This window comes from Podarcis raffonei, chromosome 6, assembly GCF_027172205.1.
Source record: "Podarcis raffonei isolate rPodRaf1 chromosome 6, rPodRaf1.pri, whole genome shotgun sequence".
Lineage (NCBI taxonomy): Eukaryota > Metazoa > Chordata > Lepidosauria > Squamata > Lacertidae > Podarcis > Podarcis raffonei.
The window spans coordinates 8,262,145-8,282,594 of NC_070607.1; positions in this window are offsets into that span (position 1 = coordinate 8,262,145).

Genomic DNA, 20,450 nt, shown 5'->3' on the forward strand with positions numbered 1-20,450 from the left:
GACGGTTGCAAATGATCCTCTGAAAGGTTTGGGAATGGAAATAGAAGAAATCAGCCCTCGACAACTTAACCGGCAGAAAAAGATTTTTTTGAAAAAATCCTAAGCCCCGGGGTCACAATTTCATAAAAAATCTGACTTTCGGCAATTCATTCAAAAATTGTGCCAAACGGTTCCAAATGCTCCCCTGAAAGCTTTGGCGGTTGAAACAGAAGGCTTTTTATCACAGGAGAAGAAATCAGCCCTCAACAACTTAACCGGCAGAAAATGATTTTTTTGAAGAAATCCTAAGCCCCGGGGTCACAAATTCATAAAAAATCTGACTTTCGGCAATTCACTCAAAAATGGTGCCAGACGGTTGCAAATGATCCTCTGAAAGGTTTGGAAATGGAAATAGAAGAAATCAGCCCTCGACAACTTAACCAGCAGAAAAAGATTTTGTTGAAAAAATCCTAAGCCCCGGGGTCACAATTTCATAAAAAATCTGACTTTCGGCAATTCATTCAAAAATGGTGCCAAACGGTTCCAAATTCTCCCCTGAAAGGTTTGGCGGTTGAAACAAAAGTCTTTTTATCACAGGAGAAGAAATCAGCCCTCAACAACTTAACCGGCAGAAAAAGATTTTTTTGAAAAAATCCTAAGCCCCGGGGTCACAATTTCATAAAAAATCTGACTTTCGGCAATTCACTCAAAAATGGTGCCAGACGGTTGCAAATGATCCTCTGAAAGGTTTGGGAATGGAAATAGAAGAAATCAGCCCTCAACAACTTAACCGGCAGAAAATGATTTTTTTGAAAAAATCCTAAGCCCCGGGGTCACAATTTCATAAAAAATCTGACTTTCGGCAATTCACTCAAAAATGGTGCCAGACGGTTGCAAATGATCCTCTGAAAGGTTTGGAAATGGAAATAGAAGAAATCAGCCCTCGACAACTTAACCGGCAGAAAAAGATTTTTTTGAAAAAATCCCTAAGCCCCGGGGTCACAATTTCATAAAAAATCTGACTTTCGGCAATTCACTCAAAAATGGTGCCAAACGGTTCCAAATGCTGCCCTGAAAGCTTTGGCGGTTGAAACAGAAGGCTTTTTATCACAGGAGAAGAAATCAGCCCTCAACAACTTAACCGGCAGAAAATGATTTTTTTGAAAAAATCCTAAGCCCCGGGGTCACAAATTCATAAAAAATCTGACTTTCGGCAATTCACTCAAAAATGGTGCCAGAGGGTTGCAAATGATCCTCTGAAAGGTTTCGAAATGGAAATAGAAGAAATCAGCCCTGGACAACTTAACCGGCAGAAAAAGATTTTTTTTGAAAAAATCTTAAACCCCGGGGTCACAATTTCATAAAAAATCTGACTTTCGGCAATTCATTCAAAAATGGTGCCAAACGGTTCCAAATGCTCCCCTGAAAGGTTTGGCGGTTGAAACAGAAGGCTTTTTATCACAGGAAAAGAAATCAGCCCTCAACAACTTAACCGGCAGAAAAATATTTTTTTGAAAAAATCCTAAGCCCTGGGGTCACAATTTCATATAAAATCTGACTTTCGGAAATTCACTCAAAAATGGTGCCAGACGGTTGCAAATGATCCTCTGAACGGTTTGGGAATGGAAATAGAAGAAATCAGCCCTCGAAAACTTAACCGGCAGAAAATGATTTTTTTGAAAAAATCCTAAGCCCCGGGGTCACAATTTCATAAAAAATCTGACTTTCGGCAATTCACTCAAAAATGGTGCCAGACGGTTGCAAATGATCCTCTGAAAGGTTTGGGAATGGAAATAGAAGAAATCAGCCCTCGACAACTTAACCGGCAGAAAAAGATTTTTTTTGAAAAAATCCTAAGCCCCGGGTTCACAATTTCATAAAAAATCTGACTTTCGGCAATTCATTCAAAAATGGTGCCATACGGTTCCAAATTCTCCCCTGAAATGTTTGGCGGTTGAAACAGAAGGTTTTTTATCAAAGGAAAAGAAATCAGCCCTCAACAACTTAACCGGCAAAAAAAGATTTTTTTGAAAAAATCCTAAGCCCCGGGGTCACAGTTTCATAAAAAATCTGACTTTCGGCAATTCACTCAAAAATGGTGCCAGACGGTTGCAAATGATCCTCTGAAAGGTTTGGCGGTTGAAACACAAGGCTTTTCATCACAGGAAAAGAAATCAGCCCTCCGCAACTTAACAGGCAGAAAAAGATTTTTTTGAAAAAATCCTAAGCCCCGGGGTCACAATTTCATAAAAAGTCTGACTTTCGGCAATTCATTCAAAAATGGTTCCAAATGTTTCCAAATGATCCCCGGCAAGGTTTGGCGGTTGAAACAGAAGGCTTTTTATCACAGGAAAAGAAATCAGCCCTCAACAACTTAACCGGCAGAAAAATATTTTTTTGAAAAAATCCTAAGCCCTGGGGTCACAATTTCATATAAAATCTGACTTTCGGAAATTCACTCAAAAATGGTGCCAGACGGTTGCAAATGATCCTCTGAAAGGTTTGGGAATGGAAATAGAAGAAATCAGCCCTCGACAACTTAACTGGCAGAAAAAGATTTTTTTGAAAAAATCCTAAGCCCCGGGTTCACAATTTCATAAAAAATCTGACTTTCGGCAATTCATTCAAAAATTGTGCCAAACGGTTCCAAATGCTCCCCTGAAAGCTTTGGCGGTTGAAACAGAAGGCTTTTTATCACAGGAGAAGAAATCAGCCCTCAACAACTTAACCGGCAGAAAATGATTTTTTTGAAGAAATCCTAAGCCCCGGGGTCACAAATTCATAAAAAATCTGACTTTCGGCAATTCACTCAAAAATGGTGCCAGACGGTTGCAAATGATCCTCTGAAAGGTTTGGAAATGGAAATAGAAGAAATCAGCCCTCGACAACTTAACCGGCAGAAAAAGATTTTTTTGAAAAAATCCTAAGCCCCGGGGTCACAATTTCATTAAAAATCTGACTTTCGGCAATTCATTCAAAAATAGTGCCAAACGGTTCCAAATTCTCCCCTGAAAGGTTTGGCGGTTGAAACAAAAGTCTTTTTATCACAGGAGAAGAAATCAGCCCTCGACAACTTAACCGGCAGAAATTTTTTTTTTAAAAAAATCCCTAAGACCCGAGGTCACAATTTCATAAAAAATCTGACTTTCGGAAATTCACTCAAAATTGGTGCCAAACGGTTCCAAATGCTGCCCTGAAAGCTTTGGCGGTTGAAACAGAAGGCTTTTTATCACAGGAGAAGAAATCAGCCCTCAACAACTTAACCGGCAGAAAATGATTTTTTTGAAAAAATCCTAAGCCCCGGGGTCACAAATTCATAAAAAATCTGACTTTCGGCAATTCACTCAAAAATGGTGCCAGACGGTTGCAAATGATCCTCTGAAAGGTTTGGAAATGGAAATAGAAGAAATCAGCCCTCGACAACTTAACCGGCAGAAAAATATTTTTTTTGAAAAAATCCTAAACCCCGGGGTCACAATTTCATAAAAAATCTGACTTTCGGTAATTCATACAAAAATGGTGCCAAACGGTTCCAAATTCTCCCCTGAAATGTTTGGCGGTTGAAACAGAAGTCTTTTTATCACAGGAGAAGAAATCAGCCCTTAACAACTTAACCGGCAGAAAAAGATTTTTTTGAAAAAATCCTAAGCCCAGGGGTCACAATTTCATAAAAAATCTGACTTTCGGCAATTCATTCAAAAATGGTGCCAAACGGTTCCAAATGCTGCCCTGAAAGGTTTGGCGGTTGAAACAGAAGGCTTTTTATCACAGGAAAAGAAATCAGCCCTCAACAACTTAACCGGCAGAAAAATATTTTTTTGAAAAAATCCTAAGCCCCGGGGTCACAAATTCATAAAAAATCTGACTTTCGGCAATTCACTCAAAAATGGTGCCAGACGGTTGCAAATGATCCTCTGAAAGGTTTGGAAATGGAAATAGAAGAAATCAGCCCTCGACAACTTAACCGGCAGAAAAAGATTTTTTTGAAAAAATCCTAAGCCCCGGGGTCACAATTTCATTAAAAATCTGACTTTCGGCAATTCATTCAAAAATAGTGCCAAACGGTTCCAAATTCTCCCCTGAAAGGTTTGGCGGTTGAAACAAAAGTCTTTTTATCACAGGAGAAGAAATCAGCCCTCGACAACTTAACCGGCAGAAATTTTTTTTTTAAAAAAATCCCTAAGACCCGAGGTCACAATTTCATAAAAAATCTGACTTTCGGAAATTCACTCAAAATTGGTGCCAAACGGTTCCAAATGCTGCCCTGAAAGCTTTGGCGGTTGAAACAGAAGGCTTTTTATCACAGGAGAAGAAATCAGCCCTCAACAACTTAACCGGCAGAAAATGATTTTTTTGAAAAAATCCTAAGCCCCGGGGTCACAAATTCATAAAAAATCTGACTTTCGGCAATTCACTCAAAAATGGTGCCAGACGGTTGCAAATGATCCTCTGAAAGGTTTGGAAATGGAAATAGAAGAAATCAGCCCTCGACAACTTAACCGGCAGAAAAATATTTTTTTTGAAAAAATCCTAAACCCCGGGGTCACAATTTCATAAAAAATCTGACTTTCGGTAATTCATACAAAAATGGTGCCAAACGGTTCCAAATTCTCCCCTGAAATGTTTGGCGGTTGAAACAGAAGTCTTTTTATCACAGGAGAAGAAATCAGCCCTTAACAACTTAACCGGCAGAAAAAGATTTTTTTGAAAAAATCCTAAGCCCAGGGGTCACAATTTCATAAAAAATCTGACTTTCGGCAATTCATTCAAAAATGGTGCCAAACGGTTCCAAATGCTGCCCTGAAAGGTTTGGCGGTTGAAACAGAAGGCTTTTTATCACAGGAAAAGAAATCAGCCCTCAACAACTTAACCGGCAGAAAAATATTTTTTTGAAAAAATCCTAAGCCCCGGGGTCACAATTTCATATAAAATCTGACTTTCGGAAATTCACTCAAAAATGGTGCCAGACGGTTGCAAATGATCCTCTGAAAGGTTTGGGAATGGAAATAGAAGAAATCAGCCCTCGACAACTTAACCGGCAGAAAAAGATTTTTTTGAAAAAATCCTAAGCCCCGGGGTCACAATTTCATAAAAAATCTGACTTTCGGCAATTCATTCAAAAATGGTGCCAAACGGTTCCAAATGCTCCCCTGAAAGGTTTGGCGGTTGAAACAGAAGGCTTTTTATCACAGGAAAAGAAATCAGCCCTCAACAACTTAACCGGCAGAAAAATATTTTTTTGAAAAAATCCTAAGCCCTGGGGTCACAATTTCATATAAAATCTGACTTTCGGAAATTCACTCAAAAATGGTGCCAGACGGTTGCAAATGATCCTCTGAAAGGTTTGGGAATGGAAATAGAAGAAATCAGCCCTCGACAACTTAACTGGCAGAAAAAGATTTTTTTGAAAAAATCCTAAGCCCCGGGTTCACAATTTCATAAAAAATCTGACTTTCGGCAATTCATTCAAAAATTGTGCCAAACGGTTCCAAATGCTCCCCTGAAAGCTTTGGCGGTTGAAACAGAAGGCTTTTTATCACAGGAGAAGAAATCAGCCCTCAACAACTTAACCGGCAGAAAATGATTTTTTTGAAGAAATCCTAAGCCCCGGGGTCACAAATTCATAAAAAATCTGACTTTCGGCAATTCACTCAAAAATGGTGCCAGACGGTTGCAAATGATCCTCTGAAAGGTTTGGAAATGGAAATAGAAGAAATCAGCCCTCGACAACTTAACCGGCAGAAAAAGATTTTTTTGAAAAAATCCTAAGCCCCGGGGTCACAATTTCATAAAAAATCTGACTTTCGGCAATTCATTCAAAAATGGTGCCAAACGGTTCCAAATTCTCCCCTGAAAGGTTTGGCGGTTGAAACAAAAGTCTTTTTATCACAGGAGAAGAAATCAGCCCTCCACAACTTAACCGGCAGAATTTTTTTTAAAAAAAAAATCCCTAAGACCCGAGGTCACAATTTCATAAAAAATCTGACTTTCGGAAATTCACTCAAAAATGGTGCCAAACGGTTCCAAATGCTGCCCTGAAAGCTTTGGCGGTTGAAACAGAAGGCTTTTTATCACAGGAGAAGAAATCAGCCCTCAACAACTTAACCGGCAGAAAATGATTTTTTTGAAAAAATCCTAAGCCCCGGGGTCACAAATTCATAAAAAATCTGACTTTCGGCAATTCACTCAAAAATGGTGCCAGACGGTTGCAAATGATCCTCTGAAAGGTTTGGAAATGGAAATAGAAGAAATCAGCCCTCGACAACTTAACCGGCAGAAAAAGATTTTTTTTGAAAAAATCCTAAACCCCGGGGTCACAATTTCATAAAAAATCTGACTTTCGGCAATTCATTCAAAAATGGTGCCAAACGGTTCCAAATTCTCCCCTGAAATGTTTGGCGGTTGAAACAGAAGTCTTTTTATCACAGGAGAAGAAATCAGCCCTCAACAACTTAACCGGCAGAAAAAGATTTTTTTGAAAAAATCCTAAGCCCAGGGGTCACAATTTCATAAAAAATCTGACTTTCGGCAATTCATTCAAAAATGGTGCCAAACGGTTCCAAATGCTCCCCTGAAAGGTTTGGCGGTTGAAACAGAAGGCTTTTTATCACAGGAAAAGAAATCAGCCCTCAACAACTTAACCGGCAGAAAAAGATTTTTTTGAAAAAATCCTAAGCCCTGGGGTCACAATTTCATATAAAATCTGACTTTCGGAAATTCACTCAAAAATGGTGCCAGACGGTTGCAAATGATCCTCTGAAAGGTTTGGGAATGGAAATAGAAGAAATCAGCCCTCGACAACTTAACCGGCAGAAAAAGATTTTTTTGAAAAAATCCTAAGCCCCGGGGTCACAATTTCATAAAAAATCTGACTTTCGGCAATTCATTCAAAAATTGTGCCAAACGGTTCCAAATGCTCCCCTGAAAGGTTTGGCGGTTGAAACAGAAGGCTTTTTATCACAGGAAAAGAAATCAGCCCTCAACAACTTAACCGGCAGAAAATGATTTTTTTGAAGAAATCCTAAGCCCCGGGGTCACAAATTCATAAAAAATCTGACTTTCGGCAATTCACTCAAAAATGGTGCCAGACGGTTGCAAATGATCCTCTGAAAGGTTTGGAAATGGAAATAGAAGAAATCAGCCCTCGACAACTTAACTGGCAGAAAAAGATTTTGTTGAAAAAATCCTAAGCCCCGGGGTCACAATTTCATAAAAAATCTGACTTTCGGCAATTCATTCAAAAATGGTGCCAAACGGTTCCAAATTCTCCCCTGAAAGCTTTGGCGGTTGAAACAAAAGTCTTTTTATCACAGGAGAAGAAATCAGCCCTCAACAACTTAACCGGCAGAAAATGATTTTTTTGAAAAAATCCTAAGCCCCGGGGTCACAATTTCATAAAAAATCTGACTTTCGGCAATTCACTCAAAAATGGTGCCAGACGGTTGCAAATGATCCTCTGAAAGGTTTGGAAATGGAAATAGAAGAAATCAGCCCTCAACAACTTAACCGGCAGAAAAAGATTTTTTTGAAAAAATCCCTAAGCCCCGGGGTCACAATTTCATAAAAAATCTGACTTTCGGCAATTCACTCAAAAATGGTGCCAAACGGTTCCAAATGCTGCCCTGAAAGCTTTGGCGGTTGAAACAGAAGGCTTTTTATCACAGGAGAAGAAATCAGCCCTCAACAACTTGACCGGCAGAAAATGATTTTTTTGAAAAAATCCTAAGCCCCGGGGTCACAAATTCATAAAAAATCTGACTTTCGGCAATTCACTCAAAAATGGTGCCAAACGGTTCCAAATGATCCTCTAAAAGGTTTGGAAATGGAAATAGAAGAAATCAGCCCTGGACAACTTAACCAGCAGAAAAAGATTTTTTTTGAAAAAATCCTAAACCCCGGGGTCACAATTTCATAAAAAATCTGACTTTCGGCAATTCATTCAAAAATGGTGCCAAACGGTTCCAAATTCTCCCCTGAAATGTTTGGCGGTTGAAACAGAAGTCTTTTTATCACAGGAGAAGAAATCAGCCCTCAACAACTTAACCAGCAGAAAAAGATTTTTTTGAAAAAATCCTAAGCCCAGGGGTCACAATTTCATAAAAAATCTGACTTTCGGCAATTCATTCAAAAATGGTGCCAAACGGTTCCAAATGCTGCCCTGAAAGGTTTGGCGGTTGAAACAGAAGGCTTTTTATCACAGGAAAAGAAATCAGCCCTCAACAACTTAACCGGCAGAAAAATATTTTTTTGAAAAAATCCTAAGCCCTGGGGTCACAATTTCATATAAAATCTGACTTTCGGAAATTCACTCAAAAATGGTGCCAGACGGTTGCAAATGATCCTCTGAAAGGTTTGGGAATGGAAATAGAAGAAATCAGCCCTCGAAAACTTAACCGGCAGAAAATGATTTTTTTGAAAAAATCCTAAGCCCCGGGGTCACAATTTCATAAAAAATCTGACTTTCGGCAATTCACTCAAAAATGGTGCCAGACGGTTGCAAATGATCCTCTGAAAGGTTTGGGAATGGAAATAGAAGAAATCAGCCCTCGACAACTTAACCGGCAGAAAAAGATTTTTTTTGAAAAAATCCTAAGCCCCGGGTTCACAATTTCATAAAAAATCTGACTTTCGGCAATTCATTCAAAAATGGTGCCATACGGTTCCAAATTCTCCCCTGAAATGTTTGGCGGTTGAAACAGAAGGTTTTTTATCAAAGGAAAAGAAATCAGCCCTCAACAACTTAACCGGCAAAAAAAGATTTTTTTGAAAAAATCCTAAGCCCCGGGGTCACAGTTTCATAAAAAATCTGACTTTCGGCAATTCACTCAAAAATGGTGCCAGACGATTGCAAATGATCCTCTGACAGGTTTGGCGGTTGAAACAGAAGGCTTTTCATCACAGGAAAAGAAATCAGCCCTCCCCAACTTAACAGGCAGAAAAAGATTTTTTTGAAAAAATCTTAAGCCCCGGGGTCACAATTTCATAAAAAGTCTGACTTTCGGCAATTCATTCAAAAATGGTTCCAAATGTTTCCAAATGATCCCCGGCAAGGTTTGGCGGTTGAAACAGAAGGCTTTTTATCACAGGAAAAGAAATCAGCCCTCAACAACTTAACCTGCAGAAAAAGATTTTTTTGAAAAAATCCTAAGCCCCGGGGTCACAAATTCATAAAAAATCTGACTTTCGGCAATTCACTCAAAAATGGTGCCAAACGGTTCCAAATGCTGCCCTGAAAGCTTTGGCGGTTGAAACAGAAGGCTTTTTATCACAGGAGAAGAAATCAGCCCTCAACAACTTAAACGGCAGAAAATGATTTTTTTGAAAAAATCCTAAGCCCCGGGGTCACAAATTCATAAAAAATCTGACTTTCGGCAATTCACTCAAAAATGGTGCCAGACGGTTGCAAATGATCCTCTGAAAGGTTTGGAAATGGAAATAGAAGAAATCAGCCCTCGACAACTTAACCGGCAGAAAAATATTTTTTTGAAAAAATCCTAAGCCCCGGGGTCAAAATTTCATAAAAAATCTGACTTTCGGCAATTCACTCAAAAATGGTGCCAAACGGTTCCAAATGCTGCCCTGAAAGCTTTGGCGGTTGAAACAGAAGGCTTTTTATCACAGGAGAAGAAATCAGCCCTCAACAACTTGACCGGCAGAAAATGATTTTTTTGAAAAAATCCTAAGCCCCGGGGTCACAAATTCATAAAAAATCTGACTTTCGGCAATTCACTCAAAAATGGTGCCAAACGGTTCCAAATGATCCTCTGAAAGGTTTGGAAATGGAAATAGAAGAAATCAGCCCTGGACAACTTAACCAGCAGAAAAAGATTTTTTTTGAAAAAATCTTAAACCCCGGGGTCACAATTTCATAAAAAATCTGACTTTCGGCAATTCATTCAAAAATGGTGCCAAACGGTTCCAAATTCTCCCCTGAAATGTTTGGCGGTTGAAACAGAAGTCTTTTTATCACAGGAGAAGAAATCAGCCCTCAACAACTTAACCAGCAGAAAAAGATTTTTTTGAAAAAATCCTAAGCCCAGGGGTCACAATTTCATAAAAAATCTGACTTTCGGCAATTCATTCAAAAATGGTGCCAAACGGTTCCAAATGCTGCCCTGAAAGGTTTGGCGGTTGAAACAGAAGGCTTTTTATCACAGGAAAAGAAATCAGCCCTCAACAACTTAACCGGCAGAAAAATATTTTTTTGAAAAAATCCTAAGCCCTGGGGTCACAATTTCATATAAAATCTGACTTTCGGAAATTCACTCAAAAATGGTGCCAGACGGTTGCAAATGATCCTCTGAAAGGTTTGGGAATGGAAATAGAAGAAATCAGCCCTCGAAAACTTAACCGGCAGAAAATGATTTTTTTGAAAGAATCCTAAGCCCCGGGGTCACAATTTCATAAAAAATCTGACTTTCGGCAATTCACTCAAAAATGGTGCCAGACGGTTGCAAATGATCCTCTGAAAGGTTTGGGAATGGAAATAGAAGAAATCAGCCCTCGACAACTTAACCGGCAGAAAAAGATTTTTTTTGAAAAAATCCTAAGCCCCGGGTTCACAATTTCATAAAAAATCTGACTTTCGGCAATTCATTCAAAAATGGTGCCATACGGTTCCAAATTCTCCCCTGAAATGTTTGGCGGTTGAAACAGAAGGTTTTTTATCAAAGGAAAAGAAATCAGCCCTCAACAACTTAACCGGCAAAAAAAGATTTTTTTGAAAAAATCCTAAGCCCCGGGGTCACAGTTTCATAAAAAATCTGACTTTCGGCAATTCACTCAAAAATGGTGCCAGACGATTGCAAATGATCCTCTGACAGGTTTGGCGGTTGAAACAGAAGGCTTTTCATCACAGGAAAAGAAATCAGCCCTCCCCAACTTAACAGGCAGAAAAAGATTTTTTTGAAAAAATCTTAAGCCCCGGGGTCACAATTTCATAAAAAGTCTGACTTTCGGCAATTCATTCAAAAATGGTTCCAAATGTTTCCAAATGATCCCCGGCAAGGTTTGGCGGTTGAAACAGAAGGCTTTTTATCACAGGAAAAGAAATCAGCCCTCAACAACTTAACCTGCAGAAAAAGATTTTTTTGAAAAAATCCTAAGCCCCGGGGTCACAAATTCATAAAAAATCTGACTTTCGGCAATTCACTCAAAAATGGTGCCAAACGGTTCCAAATGCTGCCCTGAAAGCTTTGGCGGTTGAAACAGAAGGCTTTTTATCACAGGAGAAGAAATCAGCCCTCAACAACTTAAACGGCAGAAAATGATTTTTTTGAAAAAATCCTAAGCCCCGGGGTCACAAATTCATAAAAAATCTGACTTTCGGCAATTCACTCAAAAATGGTGCCAGACGGTTGCAAATGATCCTCTGAAAGGTTTGGAAATGGAAATAGAAGAAATCAGCCCTCGACAACTTAACCGGCAGAAAAATATTTTTTTGAAAAAATCCTAAGCCCCGGGGTCAAAATTTCATAAAAAATCTGACTTTTGGCAATTCACTCAAAAATGGTGCCAAACGGTTCCAAATGATCCCCTGAAATGTTCGGCGAATGAAACAGAAGGCTTTTTATCACAGGAAAAGAAATCAGCCCTCGACAACTTAACTGGCAGAAAAAGATTTTTTTGAAAAAATCCTAAGTCCGGGGGTCACAATTTCATAAAAAATCTGACTTTTGGCAATTCACTCAAAAATTTTGCCAAACGGTTCCAAATTCTCCCCTGAAAGGTTTGGCGGTTGAAACAGAAGGCTTTTTATCACAGGAAAAGAAATCAGCCCTCAACAACTTAACCGGCAGAAAAAGATTTTTTTGAAAAAATCCTAAGCCCTGAGGTCACAATTTCATATAAAATCTGACTTTCGGAAATTCACTCAAAAATGGTGCCAGACGGTTGCAAATGATCCTCTGAAAGGTTTGGGAATGGAAATAGAAGAAACCAGCCCTCGACAACTTAACCGGCAGAAAAAGATTTTTTTGAAAAAATCCTAAGCCCCGGGGTCACAATTTCATAAAAAATCTGACTTTCGGCAATTCATTCAAAAATTGTACCAAACGGTTCCAAATGCTCCCCTGAAAGCTTTGGCGGTTGAAACAGAAGGCTTTTTATCACAGGAAAAGAAATCAGCCCTCAACAACTTAACCGGCAGAAAAATATTTTTTTGAAAAAATCCTAAGCCCTGGGGTCACAATTTCATATAAAATCTGACTTTCGGAAATTCACTCAAAAATGGTGCCAGACGGTTGCAAATGATCCTCTGAAAGGTTTGGGAATGGAAATAGAAGAAATCAGCCCTCGAAAACTTAACCGGCAGAAAAAGATTTTTTTGAAAAAATCCTAAGCCCCGGGGTCACAATTTCATAAAAAATCTGACTTTCGGCAATTCACTCAAAAATGGTGCCAGACGGTTGCAAATGATCCTCTGAAAGGTTTGGGAATGGAAATAGAAGAAATCAGCCCTCGACAACTTAACCGGCAGAAAAAGATTTTTTTTGAAAAAATCCTAAGCCCCGGGTTCACAATTTCATAAAAAATCTGACTTTCGGCAATTCATTTAAAAATGGTGCCATACGGTTCCAAATTCTCCCCTGAAAGGTTTGGCGGTTGAAACAGAAGGTTTTTTATCAAAGGAAAAGAAATCAGCCCTCAACAACTTAACCGGCAAAAAAAGATTTTTTTGAAAAAATCCTAAGCCCCGGGGTCACAGTTTCATAAAAAATCTGACTTTCGGCAATTCACTCAAAAATGGTGCCAGACGGTTGCAAATGATCCTCTGAAAGGTTTGGCGGTTGAAACAGAAGGCTTTTCATCACAGGAAAAGAAATCAGCCCTCCCCAACTTAACAGGCAGAAAAAGATTTTTTTGAAAAAATCCTAAGCCCCGGGGTCACAATTTCATAAAAAGTCTGACTTTCGGCAATTCATTCAAAAATGGTTCCAAATGTTTCCAAATGATCCCCGGCAAGGTTTGGCGGTTGAAACAGAAGGCTTTTTATCACAGGAGAAGAAATCAGCCCTCAACAACTTAACCGGCAGAAAAAGATTTTTTTGAAAAAATCCTAAGCCCTGGGGTCACAATTTCATATAAAATCTGACTTTCGGAAATTCACTCAAAAATGGTGCCAGACGGTTGCAAATGATCCTCTGAAAAGTTTGGGAATGGAAATAGAAGAAACCAGCCCTCGACAACTTAACCGGCAGAAAAAGATTTTTTTGAAAAAATCCTAAGCCCCGGGGTCACAATTTCATAAAAAATCTGACTTTCGGCAATTCATTCAAAAATGGTGCCAAACGGTTCCAAATGCTCCCCTGAAAGCTTTGGCGGTTGAAACAGAAGGCTTTTTATCACAGGAGAAGAAATCAGCCCTCAACAACTTAACCGGCAGAAAATGATTTTTTTGAAGAAATCCTAAGCCCCGGGGTCACAAATTCATAAAAAATCTGACTTTCGGCAATTCACTCAAAAATGGTGCCAGACGGTTGCAAATGATCCTCTGAAAGGTTTGGAAATGGAAATAGAAGAAATCAGCCCTCGACAACTTAACCGGCAGAAAAAGATTTTGTTGAAAAAATCCTAAGCCCCGGGGTCACAATTTCATAAAAAATCTGACTTTCGGCAATTCATTCAAAAATGGTGCCAAACGGTTCCAAATTCTCCCCTGAAAGGTTTGGCGGTTGAAACAAAAGTCTTTTTATCACAGGAGAAGAAATCAGCCCTCAACAACTTAACCGGCAGAAAAATATTTTTTTGAAAAAATCCTAAGCCCTGGGGTCACAATTTCATATAAAATCTGACTTTCGGAAATTCACTCAAAAATGGTGCCAGACGGTTGCAAATGATCCTCTGAAAGGTTTGGGAATGGAAATAGAAGAAATCAGCCCTCGAAAACTTAACCGGCAGAAAAAGATTTTTTTGAAAAAATCCTAAGCCCCGGGGTCACAATTTCATAAAAAATCTGACTTTCGGCAATTCACTCAAAAATGGTGCCAGACGGTTGCAAATGATCCTCTGAAAGGTTTGGGAATGGAAATAGAAGAAATCAGCCCTCGACAACTTAACCGGCAGAAAAAGATTTTTTTTGAAAAAATCCTAAGCCCCGGGTTCACAATTTCATAAAAAATCTGACTTTCGGCAATTCATTTAAAAATGGTGCCATACGGTTCCAAATTCTCCCCTGAAAGGTTTGGCGGTTGAAACAGAAGGTTTTTTATCAAAGGAAAAGAAATCAGCCCTCAACAACTTAACCGGCAAAAAAAGATTTTTTTGAAAAAATCCTAAGCCCCGGGGTCACAGTTTCATAAAAAATCTGACTTTCGGCAATTCACTCAAAAATGGTGCCAGACGGTTGCAAATGATCCTCTGAAAGGTTTGGCGGTTGAAACAGAAGGCTTTTCATCACAGGAAAAGAAATCAGCCCTCCCCAACTTAACAGGCAGAAAAAGATTTTTTTGAAAAAATCCTAAGCCCCGGGGTCACAATTTCATAAAAAGTCTGACTTTCGGCAATTCATTCAAAAATGGTTCCAAATGTTTCCAAATGATCCCCGGCAAGGTTTGGCGGTTGAAACAGAAGGCTTTTTATCACAGGAGAAGAAATCAGCCCTCAACAACTTAACCGGCAGAAAAAGATTTTTTTGAAAAAATCCTAAGCCCTGGGGTCACAATTTCATATAAAATCTGACTTTCGGAAATTCACTCAAAAATGGTGCCAGACGGTTGCAAATGATCCTCTGAAAGGTTTGGGAATGGAAATAGAAGAAACCAGCCCTCGACAACTTAACCGGCAGAAAAAGATTTTTTTGAAAAAATCCTAAGCCCCGGGGTCACAATTTCATAAAAAATCTGACTTTCGGCAATTCATTCAAAAATGGTGCCAAACGGTTCCAAATGCTCCCCTGAAAGCTTTGGCGGTTGAAACAGAAGGCTTTTTATCACAGGAGAAGAAATCAGCCCTCAACAACTTAACCGGCAGAAAATGATTTTTTTGAAGAAATCCTAAGCCCCGGGGTCACAAATTCATAAAAAATCTGACTTTCGGCAATTCACTCAAAAATGGTGCCAGACGGTTGCAAATGATCCTCTGAAAGGTTTGGAAATGGAAATAGAAGAAATCAGCCCTCGACAACTTAACCGGCAGAAAAAGATTTTGTTGAAAAAATCCTAAGCCCCGGGGTCACAATTTCATAAAAAATCTGACTTTCGGCAATTCATTCAAAAATGGTGCCAAACGGTTCCAAATTCTCCCCTGAAAGGTTTGGCGGTTGAAACAAAAGTCTTTTTATCACAGGAGAAGAAATCAGCCCTCAACAACTTAACCGGCAGAAAAAGATTTTTTTGAAAAAATCCTAAGCCCCGGGGTCACAATTTCATAAAAAATCTGACTTTCGGCAATTCACTCAAAAATGGTGCCAGACGGTTGCAAATGATCCTCTGAAAGGTTTGGGAATGGAAATAGAAGAAATCAGCCCTCAACAACTTAACCGGCAGAAAAAGATTTTTTTGAAAAAATCCTAAGTCCCGGGGTCACAATTTCATAAAAAATCTGACTTTCGGCAATTCACTCAAAAATGGTGCCAGACGGTTGCAAATGATCCTCTGAAAGGTTTGGAAATGGAAATAGAAGAAATCAGCCCTCGACAACTTAACCGGCAGAAAAAGATTTTTTTGAAAAAATCCCTAAGCCCCGGGGTCACAATATCATAAAAAATCTGACTTTCGGCAATTCACTCAAAAATGGTGCCAAACGGTTCCAAATGCTGCCCTGAAAGCTTTGGCGGTTGAAACAGAAGGCTTTTTATCACAGGAAAAGAAATCAGCCCTCAACAACTTAAGCGGCAGAAAAATATTTTTTTGAAAGAATCCTAAGCCCTGGGGTCACAATTTCATATAAAATCTGACTTTCGGAAATTCACTCAAAAATGGTGCCAGACGGTTGCAAATGATCCTCTGAAAGGTTTGGGAATGGAAATAGAAGAAATCAGCCCTCGAAAACTTAACCGGCAGAAAATGATTTTTTTGAAAAAATCCTAAGCCCCGGGGTCACAATTTCATAAAAAATCTGACTTTCGGCAATTCATTCAAAAATTGTGCCGAACGGTTCCAAATGCTCCCCTGAAAGCTTTGGCGGTTGAAACAGAAGGCTTTTTATCACAGGAGAAGAAATCAGCCCTCAACAACTTAACCGGCAGAAAATGATTTTTTTGAAGAAATCCTAAGCCCCGGGGTCACAAATTCATAAAAAATCTGACTTTCGGCAATTCACTCAAAAATGGTGCCAGACGGTTGCAAATGATCCTCTGAAAGGTTTGGAAATGGAAATAGAAGAAATCAGCCCTCGACAACTTAACCGGCAGAAAAAGATTTTGTTGAAAAAATCCTAAGCCCCGGGGTCACAATATCATAAAAAATCTGACTTTCGGCAATTCACTCAAAAATGGTGCCAAACGGTTCCAAATGCTGCCCTGAAAGCTTTGGCGGTTGAAACAGAAGGCTTTTTATCACAGGAAAAGAAATCAGCCCTCAACAACTTAACCGGCAGAAAAATATTTTTTTGAAAGAATCCTAAGCCCTGGGGTCACAATTTCATATAAAATCTGACTTACGGAAATTCACTCAAAAATGGTGCCAGACGGTTGCAAATGATCCTCTGAAAGGTTTGGGAATGGAAATAGAAGAAATCAGCCCTCGAAAACTTAACCGGCAGAAAATGATTTTTTTGAAAAAATCCTAAGCCCCGGGGTCACAATTTCATAAAAAATCTGACTTTCGGCAATTCACTCAAAAATGGTGCCAGACGGTTGCAAATGATCCTCTGAAAGGTTTGGGAATGGAAATAGAAGAAATCAGCCCTCGACAACTTAACCGGCAGAAAAAGATTTTTTTTTGAAAAAATCCTAAGCCCCGGGTTCACAATTTCATAAAAAATCTGACTTTCGGCAATTCATTCAAAAATGGTGCCATACGGTTCCAAATTCTCCCCTGAAATGTTTGGCGGTTGAAACAGAAGGTTTTTTATCAAAGGAAAAGAAATCAGCCCTCAACAACTTAACCGGCAAAAAAAGATTTTTTTGAAAAAATCCTAAGCCCCGGGGTCACAGTTTCATAAAAAATCTGACTTTCGGCAATTCACTCAAAAATGGTGCCAGACGGTTGCAAATGATCCTCTGAAAGGTTTGGCGGTTGAAACAGAAGGCTTTTCATCACAGGAAAAGAAATCAGCCCTCCCCAACTTAACAGACAGAAAAAGATTTTTTTGAAAAAATCCTAAGCCCCGGGGTCACAATTTCATAAAAAGTCTGACTTTCGGCAATTCATTCAAAAATGGTTCCAAATGTTTCCAAATGATCCCCGGCAAGGTTTGGCGGTTGAAACAGAAGGCTTTTTATCACAGGAAAAGAAATCAGCCCTCAACAACTTAACCTGCAGAAAAAGATTTTTTTGAAAAAATCCTAAGGCCCGGGGTCACAAATTCTTAAAAAATCTGACTTTCGGCAATTCACTCAAAAATGGTGCCAGACGGTTGCAAATGATCCTCTGAAAGGTTTGGAAATGGAAATAGAAGAAATCAGCCCTCGACAACTTAACTGGCAGAAAACGATTTTTTTGAAAAAATCCCTAAGACCCGGGGTCACAATTTCATAAAAAATCTGACTTTCGGCAATTCACTCAAAAATGGTGCCAAACGGTTCCAAATGCTGCCCTGAAAGCTTTGGCGGTTGAAACAGAAGGCTTTTTATCACAGGAGAAGAAATCAGCCCTCAACAACTTAACCGGCAGAAAATGATTTTTTTGAAAAAATCCTAAGCCCCGGGGTCACAAATTCATAAAAAATCTGACTTTCGGCAATTCACTCAAAAATGGTGCCAGACGGTTGCAAATGATCCTCTGAAAGGTTTGGAAATGGAAATAGAAGAAATCAGCCCTCGACAACTTAACCGGCAGAAAAAGATTTTTTTTGAAAAAATCCTAAACCCCGGGGTCACAATTTCATAAAAAATCTGACTTTCGGCAATTCATTCAAAAATGGTGCCAAATGGTTCCAAATTCTCCCCTGAAATGTTTGGCGGTTGAAACAGAAGTCTTTTTATCACAGGAGAAGAAATCAGCCCTCAACAACTTAACCGGCAGAAAAAGATTTTTTTGAAAAAATCCTAAGCCCAGGGGTCACAATTTCATAAAAAATCTGACTTTCGGCAATTCATTCAAAAATGGTGCCAAACGGTTCCAAATGCTCCCCTGAAAGGTTTGGCGGTTGAAACAGAAGGCTTTTTATCACAGGAAAAGAAATCAGCCCTCAACAACTTAACCGGCAGAAAAAGATTTTTTTGAAAAAATCCTAAGCCCAGGGGTCACAATTTCATAAAAAATCTGACTTTCGGCAATTCATTCAAAAATTGTGACAAACGGTTCCAAATGCTCCCCTGAAAGGTTTGGCGGTTGAAACAGAAGGCTTTTTATCACAGGAGAAGAATTCAGCCCTCAACAACTTAACCGGCAGAAAATGATTTTTTTGAAGAAATCCTAAGCCCCGGGGTCACAAATTCATAAAAAATCTGACTTTCGGCAATTCACTCAAAAATGGTGCCAGACGGTTGCAAATGATCCTCTGAAAGGTTTGGAAATGGAAATAGAAGAAATCATCCCTCGACAACTTAACCAGCAGAAAAAGATTTTTTTGAAAAAATCCTAAGCCCCGGGGTCACAATTTCATAAAAAATCTGACTTTCGGCAATTCATTCAAAAATGGTGCCAAACGGTTCCAAATTCTCCCCTGAAAGGTTTGGCGGTTGAAACAAAAGTCTTTTTATCACAGGAGAAGAAATCAGCCCTCAACAACTTAACCGGCAGAAAAAGATTTTTTTGAAAAAATCCTAAGCCCCGGGGTCACAATTTCATAAAAAATCTGACTTTCGGCAATTCACTCAAAAATGGTGCCAGACGGTTGCAAATGATCCTCTGAAAGGTTTGGGAATGGAAATAGAAGAAATCAGCCCTCAACAACTTAACCGGCAGAAAAAGATTTTTTTGAAAAAATCCTAAGTCCCGGGGTCACAATTTCATAAAAAATCTGACTTTCGGCAATTCACTCAAAAATGGTGCCAGACGGTTGCAAATGATCCTCTGAAAGGTTTGGAAATGGAAATAGAAGAAATCAGCCCTCGACAACTTAACCGGCAGAAAAAGATTTTTTTGAAAAAATCCCTAAGCCCCGGGGTCACAATTTCATAAAAAATCTGACTTTCGGCAATTCACTCAAAAATGGTGCCAAACGGTTCCAAATGCTGCCCTGAAAGCTTTGGCGGTTGAAACAGAAGGCTTTTTATCACAGGAGAAGAAATCAGCCCTCAACAACTTAACCGGCAGAAAATGATTTTTTTGAAAAAATCCTAAGCCCCGGGGTCACAAATTCATAAAAAATCTGACTTTCGGCAATTCACTCAAAAATGGTGCCAGACGGTTGCAAATGATCCTCTGAAAGGTTTGGAAATGGAAATAGAAGAAATCAGCCCTCGACAACTTAACCGGCAGAAAAAGATTTTTTTTGAAAAAATCCTAAACCCCGGGGTCACAATTTCATAAAAAATCTGACTTTCGGCAATTCATTCAAAAATGGTGCCAAACGGTTCCAAATTCTCCCCTGAAATGTTTGGTGGTTGAAACAGAAGTCTTTTTATCACAGGAAAAGAAATCAGCCCTCAACAACTTAACCGGCAGAAAAAGATTTTTTTGAAAAAATCCTAAGCCCCGGGGTCACAATTTCATAAAAAATCTGACTTTCGGCAATTCACTCAAAAATGTTGCCAGACGGTTGCAAATGATCCTCTGAAAGGTTTGGGAATGGAAATAGAAGAAATCAGCCCTCGACAACTTAACCGGCAGAAAAAGATTTTTTTTGAAAAAATCCTAAGCCCCGGGTTCACAATTTCATAAAAAATCTGACTTTCGGCAATTCATTCAAAAATGGTGCCAAACGGTTCCAAATGCTCCCCTGAAAGTATTTTTTTGAAAAAATCCTAAGCCCCGGGGTCACAATTTCATATAAAATCTGACTTTCGGAAATTCACTCAAAAATGGTGCCAGACGGTTGCAAATGATCCTCTGAAAGGTTTGGGAATGGAAATAGAAGAAATCAGCCCTCGACAACTTAACCGGCAGAAAAAGATTTTTTTGAAGAAATCCTAAGCCCCGGGGTCACAATTTCATAAAAAATCTGACTTTCGGCAATTCATTCAAAAATGGTGCCAAACGGTTCCAAATTCTCCCCTGAAAGGTTTGGCGGTTGAAACAAAAGTCTTTTTATCACAGGAGAAGAAATCAGCCCTCAACAACTTAACCGGCAGAAAAAGATTTTTTTGAAAAAATCCTAAGCCCCGGGGTCACAATTTCATAAAAAATCTGACTTTCGGCAATTCACTCAAAAATGTTGCCAGACGGTTGCAAATGATCCTCTGAAAGGTTTGGGAATGGAAATAG